The 17,046-nt window shown below is 39.5% G+C and overlaps 1 protein-coding gene across 2 annotated transcripts in view; it reads left to right on the top strand.

Annotated features, from left to right (window-relative positions):
• The window catches only part of TRAK1 (trafficking kinesin protein 1), a 127,321-nt gene that overhangs the window by 47,644 nt on the left and 62,631 nt on the right, over nucleotides 1–17,046 (top strand). For both annotated transcript variants that reach the window (XM_064417213.1, XM_064417194.1), the window contains one exon: nucleotides 13,857–14,051. The gene's annotated coding sequence lies outside the window, so the exon portion shown is untranslated. The remainder of the gene's footprint in view (nucleotides 1–13,856; nucleotides 14,052–17,046) is intronic.

Raw genomic sequence — 17,046 nt, 5'->3', positions numbered from 1 at the left:
TAGAAGGATTTTGCAATCTATTCTGCTGGCTGTGGCCTGTCTCCCCTTCAGCCCCTCTCCTCCCTCCCCTGTTAACAGGAATTTAACTTTGTTTTTCTGTTTCTGACAACAAGCCAGGACAGCCAACTTCTTTCATGAGTCAAGATGCCTTCTTGATTATGGTTTCTTGAAAGGCAAGACAAACTCACTTTTTAACACTTAAAAAGTTTTATTAAATGGAGGCCAGCACATGTTCTTGCTACTTCACATTCTTTCAAGCCTGATGTAGTTTCTGAATCTCTTTCTTCTTGCTTAGCTGTCAGCCAAGTGTTGTTTACAGATTGATCCTAAATTGCTTTTTAAAATGGATTTGCTATTCTGCGGTGTCAGATTTGTACTGTTTGTGACCTGAGGACAACATGATGTGATTTGCAGTAGAAATAGCAGTGGTTTTGTTGATTGTTTGTTGATTGTTTGGTTATTTGGGGGCTTTTTTTGGTGTTTATGGGTTTTTGAGTTTTAGCGTTTTGTTGCGCATTTTAAAGGTGTCAGAGGGCTTAGGCTGGAAGTAAGGAACTGGTCTCATATTCCCTCTCTAAAATCTATCAGTTTTGTGTGCAGATATGTCGTGTATACCCTTGAAACAATCTGAAAGATAAATACTTCACTTAATTGTCAGGATTGTCAGAGACTTTAACATGAAGACTTTGTTTAGTTCTGATTGACAGGTTATCACTAGTTACATTTTAAAATTGTTTAGTGGGAAAAAAAATTCTCATATCAAGTCTGCATATACTATACTTTTTCTTCTGATACCAAGCCTTGACTAATCCTAGAGTTCAAATTCAGCAATCAGGGTAATCTATTTTTTTTTTTTAGTCTTAAATTAACACCTAAAGCCTATTGTACAAATTATCTGCAAAAATACTTGCGAATAAATGCTTGGGCACATTTAAGAAAAGAATGGGAAACTGAGGCACAGTGTGGTGTGGTGATGCTTTCTAGAATAGAGCAAGCTAATGGTAATTAGAGCTATCTCTGCTATAACTAATAGTAAATTGTATGATGTGCACATTTTGCTATTTAACTTTTCTAGACGACTGATGCTCAAAGAATTTTTAATGCTGCTTCCTGTTCTTTTTGTTACTGTTTTTGTTTCCTGTGGTGTTTGCTGGCAGTACAGAGGTACTTTGGGATTCTCTGTCAGCAGCAACATCTTTTCTGCCTGGGACCCAAGAGCAGTTTCAATGTAGTTGAGAGCATTGCACATTCTGATTGTGCTAAGTGTGTATTCTTGCATATAGGGTCGGTTTAAATGTTTCTTGTCTCCAAACCATCTCAGAATTGGGCTTGAACAGATTTCTGTGGGAGTGCAACTAGAGGTATTTTAGGCAACTGGTCTGGGTAGAATCCTTGCTGTGCTTTTGTGTCGGAGGGGAGATGAGAGTTACTTTTTAGTTAGGTCACACCTCTTTAATTGTCCTATTGTGTGTCCTAAGAGCAATTCGGTTGGCATAACAGAGGCAATAAGCACTGTAGGGCTGGGTCCAGGTGACAAAAGCAGTGTGCTGAAAAATTTCCTTGAGCCAATGTCTGAGAGAGGGACAGCACCCTAAAAGCACCTTTCCCACTGAATTTGGTACTAAAGCGCTATCCAAACTTCATAGATGCTGCAGGTAGCACCTATGAAGCTTTAAGCAGGTAAATGCATTTGAATCTGTGCTGACTTCAGCACAGAAGGGCAGATGAAATAGGATAATTAATCCTTGAAAAAAAAAGTGAATATTTTAAGAGTTATTATGAAAAGTAATAACACATACTTTGTGTATGTGCACATACTCTCTAAACACTAAACCTGAAAATTGACTCAATAGAGGTTTTAATAGATTTTTTTGTTTTGTAATATTTCATTCTAGGTTTTGTTAGCAAGATTTAGGAGAAAAGATCAGTGTAGTCTGACTTCAAGTTTTCTATTGATATTGATTGTGGAGCTCCTGCAGGTAAATTGACAGGAGAGTCAAGGCCTGAGGTTGGTGGACAGTGGGGCAGCACTGTATGGAAGTGGCATGGTGCTGTTACGTGTGGGAGGCACCAGTCGTGTCCTGGGTTGTTTTTTTTTTTTTCTTTGTAACTTTTCTTTTTCTTGCTGCTCTCATCTTCTGAGAGTGTAGAGATGGGAATATGGATGTAGCACCATCTAGTGTTCTTTTTGCTAGAAAGGGAGTGGAAATGCTTTTCAAGGTCTGTCTGTCTTTTCTGTAATTGCAGTGCAGATCTGAATACTTTCAGTCAGATGTTGATGAAAACAGCAACTGCAGCTGGGGGCTTTCTTTAACACCACCACCACAAGCACCACCATCCCCATACCATTTTTTGTAGAGCAGGAAGGGCTGTCATCTTGACATGAAAAAGCAGAGTATCACTAAATTGGTCAGTAGTCCCAATTTTATGAGTTACAAAAGCCTCTTAGTCTGATTGCCTTTTTCTTTTCTGTTGCCTGCTGTCTGACAAATCCTGTCCCTCTGGAAATGGGGAGTACAGTGGGGGAGGAAGTCAGATATCACTGGATATTACTCTTGTGATAGCTGTCTGACTGCCAGAATATTTTTGTGAGGCTTTTTGGTTTTTTTTCTTTTTTTTCCTCTTAAAATACGCTTAACACAGTATCCTTAGACATCTTCAGTAAGTTAAGTTTGCTTTTGCATGTCTGAATACTCACTATTTGCATTGATTTTGGTATGGTGTACTTTGTAATTCAATAGCTAACTGCTTAATATGCCGTGTAGGTTTCCTTCATCCTTCTCTGGAAAGGGAGAGAATGAATGGACTGTAATTTAAATTGCCCAGCTCCTTCATTAGTTTGCATAATTCATTTGTTCATTGTACTAATTACTCTTACTAAACACATGTAGGAATGTGTTTTCTGGCTGTTCAGGACAATTTCCTGAGGGCTGTTGAATTATTGGGAAATGCTCTGTGGTAATAACCTGTTCTGTGTCTTACTTTGTTTGCAATTAACACATGTAGGTTTTTGTGGGTTTTTTAAAATTTATTTTTAAATTTCTAAAAACAAATTTCCATTACTGGAGGGGTGAAACAAAATGTCTTTTTTTCTCAGCAGGAAGGTGTCAGTGAGAAGAGTTGGTATTGTTTGACCTTCCTTGTGGGTTGTGTAACTTGGACGTTACTGCAGTGACTGCAGTGGAAGGAGTCATAACATCCAGAGAAACCAACTTTCTCTTGCTGCCAAGTCTCATTCACACAATCTCCTAGCAATGTTTGGGTGCAGAAAGTTTTCTCTGGGTTTTTATCCTGTCTCTATCCTTATTCAGACTTTAAATATGTTCCCATATGAAAGAGATTCTGTTCTCTTACGCCGGATTACCATCTTCACGGCAACATCAGCCAATTTTGTTAACTGGCTGATCCTACAGATAACTGGTGTTGTTCTGACCATTTCTTTATGTAATCACTTTATTTTAAAAGACGTGCTTAGAGCCCACAGAATTTCCATTCCATAGTATGTGTGTCCCCCCCAAGATATGTGTTTTTGTGTTGAAAGGCTGAATTTATATTCCTTCTGTTTCAAGTGTGATAAAGCATGCTTATTCCAAATGAATCCATAGGGATTTTGGTATTACAGGTTGTTGAGAGATTGCTTTACTATTGTTATGCAGGTGATGGGGAGAATGCTGTACCTGTGGCTGTCCTGTTCTAGGTGTGTGAGCTACCACCAGACACCATGTGCTTTCTATTCTGAGACAGTTCAACAGGGTGCTCTGGTTAGTTTTGGTACCTGTTACAGGCCTGCTGGTTGACTTCTAATCTTTAAATGGTTAAAAAAGTATTGATAAAATATTAACAATTTTAAATTGCTTCCTGTTATTTGAATCTCTCTGAGTTCTGTTGGGGTTACCTTTCTATTTTACTGTTGTGGTTACATTTCTCTTTTAGTGGAGCAGAACTTGCTCTAGCATTTGCTTCTTTTTCTGCTCCTGGTTTGGGATGGGACTTCCACGTTTTTCTCAGTTTTGGCAATATGAGAGATGTTAAATACTGCTTGGTGGAGCTGGAACTCAAGCAAAGAGCATAAGAAATGCTCTCCTGTGTTGGACCAGCCAGCTCAGGACTCTGTTTCTGACTCCAGAATCTGCAGGTACTGGTATGGAGATCATGTACTCAGCCACTCTTAGTAGTTTACTCTCAGCATAAGTATCCCATCATGCAGAACTATTTAGTGGAACCTGTCCATAGCTTTTTATTATCTGGATCTGCTAGTTGTTTTACTCTGGAAATTCATGGTTGCTACTCCTGTGTGCAGTGACACCGATCTTGCAGTTTCTGTCAGTATTTGTCCTAGTTATGCAGGATTTTGGTGAATATCAGTTCTTCTTTCCCCTTATGAAGTTATTTTCATGATCTTGAAAAACCGTCATTGTTTTTACAGCCCTGTCTACTCCTCTCCCAGCTGTCTCAGTCTCTCCTTTAAATAAAGCTATGAGAATGTTGGTCCTTTCCTCAGCCCATTTACTTTATTGTAAGTTATTGTCACCATTCTCATCCTGTAAGCTTGATCTAATTTTGGTGTCTTCTCCCTCTTTCCTGACACTTCTGTAAGCAGCGATTGCTAAATTCTGAACAATCTTCCTTTCTCTAAAGCATTCCGAAAATGCCAGTCCTGTTAACATGAGATAACTCCTTCAGCATTACTAGAACAATTTTATGAGTCTGACTATTTCTGTCTAGCATACTCTGACAAAATGATCTTATTCTCTGTGCCTGCTACATCATTGCCTCTATTTTGAATTTTCTGTCTGGCTTTTGGTAGGTTCTCAGTCAACTTCATGCAGATTCTCTGTCCCCCCCCCCATATGTTCCCACAGTTGCTTTCCAGCTCTTATCCTTTTCAAGTTACCTGGTGTTTTTTTTCTGATTCCTCTCCTGTGTCAGGTTGTCACACTATCTCTTAATCTGTATCTTGGTCATATATTTTTATTTTATCAAGGATTGTAATGTTTTGGTTTGATGACATTTGGCTGGTATTCCCTTAAGCAGAATTCTGCTGTGCACCCTATATAGCTCTCTTACTTACTTATGCTTTCTAATATGATCCATGTCTTTTAGTGTCAACTGTAATTCTGAAGTCACTATGAAAGCAACTGTTGGAATTACAAATCCAGTGTGACATTTTTAAAGGCATTCTTACATTTCCCATGTTTTGAGAAGCACTTATCATTCCTAAATACGTACTTTATTCAAGGTAGGGTGTATGAAAGCAGTAAAGTGTTGATCAGTGTTCTGGGTTTGTTCTTTGGAGAAAGTACTGAAGGTATGTGCCTACTAGATTTTTTGGGGATTTTTTTGGTTTGCATTTTATGTTTTCCTGCAGCGGTGCAATGAATAGTGAGGAAGATTAAATAGCTACATTTGATTATTGGTGCATTTAAATATGTGAAAATAGATTTCATTCCATAATTTAGTTCCATAACACATGAAGTTCAGCTTTACCTTTCTCCCTCAATGTATGCGTGCATGTCCATAATGAAACAACACATTTTTCACTTAAAGTAAGCATCTGTAAAGAGCAAGCTACATAAGATTTAATCCTCATGTTTTGCTTGTGATTCTGTGAAAGCTTTGTTGACAGCCATTGTTTAGTGGCTGGCACATTTTGTAGCTGGGCTGAACAACAAGGAAAAGCAGGACAATTGCTTTTCAGGGTTTTCATACTCAGTGATTTATCAATGGGTTTTTGAGACATTTGCAGTCTCTCTTGGCAGCTGGAAGATCCTAATGGTTAATGAATGTGTTTATTCTTACTGCTGCTGAACAGTGCGTTGCCAGCATGCCTTTGGTACATGAATAGCTTTTGTTCTTAGTCTAAAAGAATAGCCATGGTGGCAAAATTTCCTTTTATTTTCTGTTTAATGTAAAAAATCATGCCTATGGGTGCATTTATCTACATGGAGAAACATTTCCATGCTTTCATTTAAAGCAAACTTCATTTAAATTTATGATATAGTGTACTGTAGAGTCCTAATAGTTTAATGGACCAAATCACCAAATCTCTCTCAGGTTTTATTCGTAGCAGGAATCTGTATGTAGGATGGAACCAAAGCAGGGAGACTTCAGCCTGGTAAACAATGGCATTCCTTACACTGGAATTGTGGGGTTTCATCTTTGTTAGCTTTGACATTCTCAGCTTTATCCTAGTCTTTAGCAGGTGTGTTTGGCCAAGCTGAAAAGAGGTTGGCATGGAATCTTTTGTTTTCCCATGGAAGCCAGGATTTTGTGCAGTTTTTTTCCACGTTCAGAGGCAGAAGAACCATTGCTTAAACAACTTTGGTTAAAGGTGTGGCAGAACTTGCAATTTCAAATCATGTCATGCCATACCAGTCAAATTACAGAAGCTGCCATGGCTATTTGAGGAGTCTGAGTTTTAGAGGTATGAGACAGCTTTCATGTTGAAGGGCTTTTCTTCCAAAAGTTTGGCTTTGCAGCCAATAGTGAGACTTCAGATGTGTAAGGATGCTAAGGCTATCTTTCCCTTTGGACAAATCAGTGAATTGGATTTTTTTTTTCCTTTGTCTGAGAAGCTAACTACTTGCTTTACATTGAAGCACATGTCCTAAGTTCAGCTGTATTATTTGAAAGACTTTGGTACAGTTTCAATACAGTTAGCCACATTCTGAGCAACCTGGAACTGACATTGAAAAGGAATATGGTAAGTTCTGGGGTTTTGTCTACTGCTCTGTATATATACATGCAATTGTTAAATAATGCTCAAGGAACACTTGTAATTAGAGACTTCAGTCAATACTTAATGACTGTGTCTATGTGGGCCTATAGAACTCAAATAATGGATGACTACAGGCCATGTTTTCCTCTTCAGTAGCTTAGGTAGCAACCTAATTGTGTGGTAGAACTTTCTTCCCTCTGCTTTTCATTTTTATGTGGATCTGTTTGTAGTGATGATGACAAGTTCATTCCATCACTGTCTAAATGGACAGAAAGCATGGGGAAGATGAGGCTATTGGGCTGTTCCAAGCAGCCAGGAAATATCTTCTGGAAACACATTTAGAGAAAGACCATCCTTCTTGCTTCCATCATTGGAATACAGTTAGGCTTGTGGGTCTTCTGAAAAAGGAGAATGCTAATGTCATGGCCTCCTGACTGCTTGTTGATCTAGATTAGGTGGCTAATCTCAGCGTCACAGGGAGCAAAATTAGCAGTCAAAATCTTCTGGTATTTGGTATGGAATAGCCTCAACTTGATGAACTTCGATTTCTTGTGTTACATGTGGCTGGACTTTAGCCTCCATGCTGTAGCCCTTGTCTGCAAAGAACCTTGCTTTTACTTAACTAGTATGGAGCCAGCACTGGAAGTGACCCTGTGCAGGTATTGTGGGCTTTTTGGCTTTTGGAATTGTTTTTTATTGACTGTCCATTCTCAAAAATTTAAAGCAGGAGAACTTAAAAATTCAGAGAGAGCTAAGTGTCAAGGGTGAGTGTAATCTGCGTGTGGGAAATAGGACAGGACTGAAAACCAAAGAGAGGAGTATGTGGTCACACGAAGTAACATAGTAGATTTCTTTATTTTCCAGCATTCTTCAGTTTCCTTGTTTCTCTTGTACTCTTTTTGTTACTGTGCTTGTATCTAGTTCTGTTTTTTCAGCTGCCTCAAAAGGTAGTGACAAGTTATGATGTTTCAGTTCTTTTGCAAGAAGTGAAAAATTTGCCTGAGAGTGCTACTGAGGCATATTTTGTTTTTTTCTTTTGTTTGTTTGCTTTGCTTGTGTTTAAGAATGAGAGGATATTTAGGCTGCCTCTTTCTAGCTGTGGGCTGAGCACCCGCTGCTGGGGTTTGGTGTGGTGGAGTTTCCTGGAAGATACTCAGGGTAGGCATGTGATACAACCTGATGACCAAAGCTTGTGTTTTGAAGGTTGCCAAGCAGCCCAGCACTTCCCTAAGGTCACACCCAGAGTGGAGTTGTTTTGCTGCCCACACTACTTTTGTTAAGGAGTTTCCTTTTGCTCAGATGAGGCATTTCTGGGTAGCACAGCCACTTTGTGTTGTTTGCAAGGTGTTGGGTTCCATCAGGACTGCAACTCAGGGGCACTGTGCTCTGGGAATGATACTGTCTCTGGGTGGTTTTCTTATGGTCTCTTCTGTCGTGACTTGTGTGTTCTGGCACACCCCTTCTTGATCAGAGCCCTGACCCTTGCATGGTTCCTGGCAGTTTGTGAGTGATTGTTTTTTCCACTTACAGGAGTGGGCTGAAAGCAGGAAACTGGCTGGCAAAATGTCCTGTGGGATTTGGGTGTTCGGGTACTAAGGCAGTTCTGCCGGCAGGTGGCAGTTTGTACTGCCGGCAGGTTCTGTGGGGACCTGGGAGTCCTTTTAACCTTGGGAGGGGAGCTCTGCTCACAAGCAAAACAGTAAAACCATGAAGATCAGGGATGGTTTGAACCAGAATGCAGACAGGCAGAAACTATATATTTTGTGTTCTTTGTGAGAACTGTACTGATAAACTGTTTGCATTGTGTTTGTAAAGGCTCCTGCAGATACCAGGCTCTGAGGTTTGTATAGTTCCTTTTCTCTGTGTGTTTTCTGTATGTTTTGGGTGTTCTTTATTGGCCACCACATTCCCCATGCCCTTGTCCCTTCTCATTGTTCTGCGTTCATTCTCTGAATTTATCATTAGTTCTAATGTGAAGTTTATTCTGAAATTGAGCAAGTGCTGCTTCTTTATCAGTCAAGCTAGGTTTTTCTTTCTACAGTAAGATACATCTATAGCCATAAACAGATGAAACCCAAAAGCCTAGTAGGGAATAGAGTTTGACAGATAAGATGCTTTTAGGTGATCATGTTAATAGGAATGAGATTTTCAAAGCTGCCTACCTGTGGTTCATGTTGAATTTAGCTGGGATTGAAGTTAGTTTGACTGAGGCTGAATTGCTTGTTTGTGAGATGCTGGCATAGTTCCACTCATCCAAGTAACACTGACAGCTAAGTATGTAACTCTTTATAGGAAGTGACCTAAAGTATGAGTGCAGGATGCAAAGGACAGTGGGTGACCACCCTACACAATGCCTTGTGATCTCTGTGTTGTTAGGTGCAGAAGGGGAAGGCATTCCTTGAGGAGTTGTGCTGTCTCCATACAGCCAACTCCCATTGTTTTAGACTTTTCGGTCCATTTTCTCTATGATCAACTCCTTGCTCACTTGTCAGCAGAGGAAAGATGGGAGTGTGCATCTGAAAATAACCAAGTGTACTCATATCCTCACATGAACATGGTTGTTCTGCTAATTCTTTCTTTCTCTGCATGTGAAAAATTAAAAAAAAAAAGTGGGGGAAGGAAGAAGCCATCCTCCCACCCTCACTTCAGTCCCCACAGTGAAGAGTTAGTTTACTATATTTAGAGCATTTTGTATGGATAGAGATGTGCTTAGAAGAAAGAGAACGGATGAAATAGTCAAAGGTACTTAGATCAGGAATCATAATAAACTTTCCTTTAAGGAAATATAGGCAAGCTGAAGTAACCAGTGAAACTTGAGTGGCTGTCTTGAGAGGCATGGGTTAAAGAGGTTTAGTATGTCCAGAATGGGAGAGACACACCAGCCCGTCAAATGTCAATTGTATGAAAAGATACGAAACATGCTAGTAGGTAATCCATTAATAACTACCCAAGGGATACTGAAGTGGGAAGAAATATGCAGAAGAGAGCTCAGCTGGAGTGTTCTGCCTGTTTTGCAACTTCTTTATGGAAAGAGAAGATTAGAAACTGTAAAAAGAAATTAACCAGGACAAAAGTATTTGAAAACATTTGTTTTAATCTCATTTAGAAAACAGAGACCATGCGGAGGAATGTTGCCAAAAATTACTGCAAAGCAGACTGAGCACCTTCTTCATTTCCTGAGGAGCAGGGCATAGAGAAATACATATTTGCAAGAAAACAAGTGAGGTGGGGTGTTCATACATTTAAGCTAAGAAACTAAAGCAGTAGAGCATGTTGCTTTCAAAACTAGTATGAAAAGAGTGAAATTTATTAATTTTTAAAATATTTAATTATTTCTATGAAGTGCTGAAAGCTATAGAGTTGCAAGACCATAAGCAGAACCTGGAATGATCGGTGCTTTACTAAGAATCATGAGTTCATAAATTATTAACTATTTGAGTTGGTTTTGATCTGCTTGTAGAAATTTGTTTGCCGAATGTGTTTTCCAGAAAACTGAAAGTTGAAAATTGCTTAGATTGCAAACCTCAGAATCCATAACAGCAACTCAAAAGGTTATATGGTTCAGCTGTATTTTGTTGTATTATTTTAAAATTAATTATCAGTTAATTGTTTACATGTAAGGTGTTACTTTTTTCTTAATAAAATGGAGGTACCACCTAGGAGAAGAGGAGGTGCTTTTAGGTCTGTTGGATATCAGTTAATTTAATCATAAATCACAGTCACAGATGACATCTTGGGTGTTCTTAGTAGAGAAGTTACTTAATTGTTTATCTTCGCAGTTCTAATCAGAAATAATTAAACAACCTCTGTGGAAACACAATCAGGGACTTATTAAAAATATACCTGGTGTTTGCGGATGGGGGATGGTGTTAATCTGCACATCTTCATAACAATTGTGTACATCTCAGAAAAGGGAGGGGAGGAAAAGTGAACAGGGAGAGATTATGTAACTGTAGCACTGAGAATATTGCTGTGATTTAAGTGGTGAACTAATGGCAAACTCATCATGAACAAGTGTAATTATGCTGTCCTGTTTTTCTAAATAGGCAGTTGCACCGGAGCCTGTTCATATTTCCTGCTGGTACACAGATTTTAAACTTGCAGTAGAAGTTAATGACAAAAGCATCAAAACAGCGTCATAAAAAGTTTCCTTGCCAATTACTCACTAACATATTTTCTGGTTATTAGGCCTTTTGAATTGCTTAGAAATGCTCAGGATTTATTATATGGTAGAGTAGAAGAATTTTCTTGGTTGACTTGTTTTCCACGATAATTCTTATTTCTTTACTGCCTGGCCTTCACATTCTAGTGGATTTCTTTTCCATAATAAAACTGTATGGGGTTTTTTTTTCTGTGTGTGCATGAATGAGGTTTTTTTTTTTTCTCCTCACATTTTATTGGTCACTTCCTTTACATTCAGTTTTCACTAGTTTTCAGGATAAAACAAGCCAGTTTACTTATCTGTACAACAGAAACTTTTCATCTCATCTATAAAGTCTGTTTCTTTTGGAATCCTAATAAAAAACAGAAAGACACTAATGGTTTGAATTTTTACAAGTTTTTATTTCTTTGTTTCCAAGACCATCATCTTGGGCTGTGTAGATTCTTGCATTTTTCTGAAGACAAAAACTAACATTTTGGGCAGAAAAGCTCCTCCAAAATTACCCCAATGGAAAAATCCACCTCTATTTTCTTGATATTGAGAGCAATTAGGTAATCCAAAGACAGATGTATAAAAGAAAATTCTTTTATGTGTACATGTACACAGAAAGGTGTTTGATTGTCCAGTGGATGTCAGCAGGTGTTTTTTAGAAGATCAGCTGTCTTCTCTGCGCTCACATGGTTGCAGGCACTGAGATGATGCTGTGAGCCATTAAAAAGATAGCCAGGGAAAAGGAAAGTTTGTGGTTGCAGGCTGGCTGTCATCTTTCAAAGCATGGAGAGCAGCTCTTGTTTCTCTGTGTAAGCCAGTAATCCCTCTGAGAAGGTTTAAGGACCTTTTAAAATGAGTGTGCAGGCTGATTCTCGCATTGCACAGAGCTCTATAAAAACAGATGCACATGTGGGCATCTGACTGCAGGGAGGATTGGAAGACACTCATATATGTACAGCTAGCAAAACAGTGTGGATGAAGGCAGAGGAGAATAGCTCCTGATAGGTAATAGCAGACTCCTTGAACCATAAAGTACAATGCAACTTTCCCAAGTGGATTTTAGTTCTAGTTATCAGGGTTTTGTAAAGTATGTAGGCAGGAGATTGACAGTATGAGCTCATCTTGGTATTCTCTGCCCTGTTGTCTGATAGAATAGTAATGTTCTTGCAATTTTTAGTGCTTGGGATGCTTTTGACATTGTAATTTCTGGCTTAGAAAGGTAAAAAACAGGTAACTAATGATGTATAGAGAAGTATGTGTAACTTCCCCATTCTCTCCTTCCTCCCCTTCTTTGACAGAGGTGAGATCCACTAAGTTACAGTGGAATTGCATGTCTACCTCAATCCAGCAAGAATAAGTTTCTGTTACAAAAATTGGTGCCCTTGTTAGGAAGCAGCAAGAGCAGGGCTGCTTTAGAGGCAGCTGACAGGATGGGAAGGGCACAATCCTTGTTGGCACGGTCCAGTCCCTTTGTTCCCAAGCAGAACAAAGGTGCTGGCAGCAATGGTTCAAACTGACTCTCCGGGGGTCGATCATCAGACAAATGCCAGCAATGCAGGAAGCCTGGACAATGAATGAGTGTCAGCAGGGAGCAGAGCTGGGCACAGGCCTGCTCACAGCACAGGGCAGGACCAGGGGCTGGGGTGTACACGGGGCTCCTGGCAGAATGTGCTGGCTGGGGACCATGATGAGCCTGGTCATGGCAGTGTAAAGGTGCATGGGAGCACTCAGGGTCTCGACAGTCTTCGCTGGTTACTCTGGAGTAAGTCTCAGCAAGAGTTGCAAGAGCTATGACACTGGTTAAAGTGGGAGCTCTGGTGTATTGCTCTTCCAAAAAAGGCTTAGATAGCTCTTCCTTCCTTTGGGTGTGGGGGTAGGGGTTGTGCTGAACGGTGGTGTTTTCTCTTCATACTGGTGTGGAAATGGAAAATGTGCAGATTGATGCACGAAGTATTTACTAAAAACATACCATGGGTTGGTCAGTTTCTTTATAAATATTTAGCATTGTATTTAATGGTCTATGATAATTAAACTTATATATTTAGAACTATTGTGACTGTTTTGGGTATTGACACACTCTCAAAATTCTTCATTATAATATAGGTTAGAAGGTGCCTCAGGAGGTAATCTATTCTGACTGCTACTAAAGGCAGGCCTTTTAGAGTAAATGCTCATGACATTGTTTGCTTGACTTCTAGTCTCCCTGTGCTCCTGTTTGACCCTCCTCAAGGAAAAAACTTTTTACAGTGAATTGGGTTTTTTTTGTGTTAAAACTTCTTAGCTACATCTTGGCCTAAATTTAAAGCTCTAATTTAATTTGTAACATTTTTGCAGTTGTTGTTGGCTGTTGATATCCATTTTTAGAACTGTGTGCAAACTTGATGTGTTTGTGAGCATGAGGGGCCGCAGCACAGAATGCAAGTCAAGATAGTGTCAAAATATGCCCTGAAAGTTCCTTTAATCATCTTTACCAGTGTATCTTAGGTGTGAACTGTGACACTGCTTGCTATTGCAGTCCTGGATTTCTGTTTCTTGAGAAAAATCTGCCAGCAGCAAAGGCAAAAAAATAAAGTGGTACTAAATTGTAATCCAAGATCAAGTGAAGGAAATATGTAAGGCTTGCCAGCTAAAAATGGTCTGTGAAGTAGAACATCAAAAATGTACATTCCTCTGTGCACTAATGCTTTCCTCATACTGCAGTTGTAACCAGCTCACTATTTCCCACCCTAGCCCACTTAGTCTTCAATAAATGTCCCTGCTTCTAGAGGTGAGGCTTTTTCTTACTAAGAGAGCATGCCCTTGTATTACTAGTAAATACAATATTTTGGGATAATTTGTGCCAGGCATATCTTCTAAACTTATTTGTATTCAGCTGTTCTTTACATGCAGCAAAATCTTGTTGCTATCAAAACAAGCTGAAGTTTTTGAAAGCTTGTATGTATAGTACTCAAGGAACTAATAGAGATTGTTCCCTTTCCCTTACAGATGTGTGCAATAGTACCAATCTTCCTGAAGTTGAAATCATCAGTCTCCTGGAAGAGCAGCTGCCTCATTATAAGTTAAGAGCAGATACAATCTACGGTTATGACCACGACGACTGGCTTCACACACCTCTCATTTCCCCTGATGCGAATATTGACTTAACAACTGAGCAAATAGAAGAGACCTTGAAATACTTCTGTAAGTCAAAAACTCAGAAATTGTACTGAGAAACAAATAAAATAGTGCTATTTTTGTTATCTTCTTTGAAGTATCGAAAACTGTGGAGAGCAAGAGAACTGTGTGTGATTTACTGCTTTGGTCTCCAAGATTGTGGTAGGCGGAAAATGAAGGGAACATTTAATCACAGCCATTGCATTTGTGATTTGTGCATACACCTTTCCACATTATCAAATACTGGAGAAACTGAAATACTTCTTTTTGCTTGTGATCTCTCTCAGAGAGACTGAAGTTTCTGTATCTACGCAGCTTAGAAAGCTTAGACCTCTTTCCATATCCACTTTCTTTGAATGTTGCACTGTTGTCTGGTGGCACTATGTGCCAGTATCACAGAATGATGTGAAATCATTTTGCTGCAGCTTAAGCTTCTAGAAAGGCGTTGTGATGAACCAAACTCTGAGCATTTGGTTGAGATGGTTTGTCCCTTCATTCTTTCTTTTGTTCATATTCATACTATCAGACAAAAAATATTTGTGCCTAGAGGGAACATGAGTACAGTTGTGACCTTTGTCATTATTCATTTCTTTGTTTGAGCCTGTAGATACTTTATCATGCTAAATGGATTCATGTCTCTGGTTTCTTCCACTGTGGATATTGACTTAGATGTGCAATTAGAGAAGACTTCTGTGATTCATCTCCATGGCTGCTATGGTAAAACAGTAGCAGTGGATTTACATGGGTTATAGTAGTAGGTAGATTTAGGTAGACTTACTGAGGAACTTTAGCGCTTCAGGAGAGATGAGTTACAGCACAAACCTGGACTTCAGTGCATTTTAAAGCAGCTGAAGAATCTCTTTATAAGGAGGACAGCTGGTAAGGAAAAGCATGAATAATATGAAGAGCTGAGTTTCTGATGTTCATGCTTCAATAAAGGGCATGAAGTATTTTAGTAAAAAACTTACATATGCTTTTCACCTACTCCCAGTCACACAAAAACAGTGGGAAGGGTGGGGAGACAAGCTGAAGCTGATCTGTGGAATCAAGTGTACTCTACTGCTGGTTTTGTAGCAGCCTATTAGTGCTGTTACAGTGATGGCAGAAGCGGGCTTAAATAAATATTTTGAAATGTAAGGTTTCCAAGGTCTTTAGTAACCTGATTAGGCCTGTCTCACAAGTTAAATTGTCTGTGTGGGTGGACTGTTGCAATAACCATGGGAAAAATGTTTTGCTAGTGGGACAAGGAACTCAAAAATCCCCCTGGCAGTGTCCTTCTAGCAACTGGGATGATGGTGGTTGTGTGACTGCTGGGGATGGATACAAAATACAACCTGTGCAGAGGATGAATTGAGAGCAGCCTGAGGAAAGGACTTGGGAACATTGGTTGACAGCTCAACCTGATCCAGAAATGTACAATTGTAGCCAAGAAAGCCAAATGTATCCTGGGCTGCATCAAAAGAAACGTAATCAGCAGGTCTAGGGAGGTCAAGGGAGGTGATTGTCCCCACCTACTCTGTCCTTGTGAGACTCCCACCTGGAGTATGTGTCCAGCTCTGGGGCCTCCAACGTAAGAAGGACATGGACCTGTTGGAGCAAGTTCAGAGAGGCACGAAGATGATCAGAGGGCTGGAGCACCTCTGCTGTGAAGACAGGCCAACAAGGTTGGAACTGTTCAGCCTGGAGAAGAGAAGGCTTTGGGGAGACTTCAGAGCACCTTTCAGTACCTGAAGAGGGATACAGGAAAGCAAGAGAGGGACTTTTAAGCAGGCCTTGTAGTGATATGACAAGGGATGATGATTTTAAACTGATAGAGTGTCAGTTTACATTAGTTATACAGAAGAAATTCTTTACTGTGAGGGTGGTGAGGCACTAGAACAGCTTGCTCAAAGAAATTGTGGATGTCCCATCCCTAGAAATTGTCAAGGTGAGGTTGAATGAGGCTTTGAGCAACCCAGTCTAGTTGAAGATTCCCTGCCTGTGGCAGGGTGTTTGGAAGTAGGTGACTTCTAAAGGTCCCTTCCAACCCAAACCCTTCTATTACTCTCTGAAAAGGAAGCTGTGAAAAACAGAGAAATTGGATAGCATAGCTGCCTGAAACTGGAAATACTTAACAATTTTATATAGCTTTTAGCTTGCAAGCATAATGACTGCAACTTCACCATGTTGCTGTGGTTGTAGATTTCTTCCAATCAACTGGCTTGAATAAAAAAAAGCCCAACTGAGTATGATTCCTGCCACAGTGTATATTTTCTGCTTTTATTAGGCAATAACTGCTTAAAAAGAGGAAGGAAGCAAAGAGATTTTCAATAAAGAAATATTTATTTCTTACTGCTTACAGACAGACACTTGTGTATAGATAGTAGTTCAGGAAGTTTAAGCAAATTTGGGTCTAGCCCTAGACTTGTACCATGGCAACTGGCATCTGACTTTACCCTTGTTCAGTTACTGTGAACAAGTCACAGGCTCCATCTATATATGAGAGTGCAAGAACATAATAAATTTGCATGTTTCAGAATTATTGCATTGATTGCAAACATTGGTTTATGGCACAATAAACTATGAAAGTAAAAAAAAAAAAAAAACTATATTAAGTAAGTTGGCAGGTTCTGTGAATTATGCCACCATCACTTTGGAGAGTTTTCCAGGGTGTGACTGCTTGCACAATTTTCAGTGCTGCAATTAAGCTACTCCTCTTTTACCTGTTTAGGTTGTTTCAAAAACCTTGATGAGGATGGGAGCAAATACTGTAGCTTGTCTCTTTGAAAGTTTGATTTTTCAATGACTTATGAAAATTTCCTTGCAGTTGTTTGTGTGTTGAGATTGATGGTGGTTTATAACCTGCTGGTGGAAATGTGATGAGTTTCACACTGTGTTGATCCATATAGCAGAAGAATCAGCAACGACCCTTAGGCATACTGTTGTGGCTTGTTAGAGAAGATTTTTCTGCCTTCCTGTGGCTATTTTGAATTCCTTGGTCCAATTTACAACCACAAAGTCTCAGAATCAGTAAGAATCTTCC

This window comes from Passer domesticus, chromosome 1 (assembly GCF_036417665.1).
Source record: "Passer domesticus isolate bPasDom1 chromosome 1, bPasDom1.hap1, whole genome shotgun sequence".
Taxonomy (NCBI): domain Eukaryota; kingdom Metazoa; phylum Chordata; class Aves; order Passeriformes; family Passeridae; genus Passer; species Passer domesticus.
The sequence above is the reverse complement of the archived record's forward strand: the minus strand, read 5'-3'. Positions and strand labels throughout refer to the sequence as shown.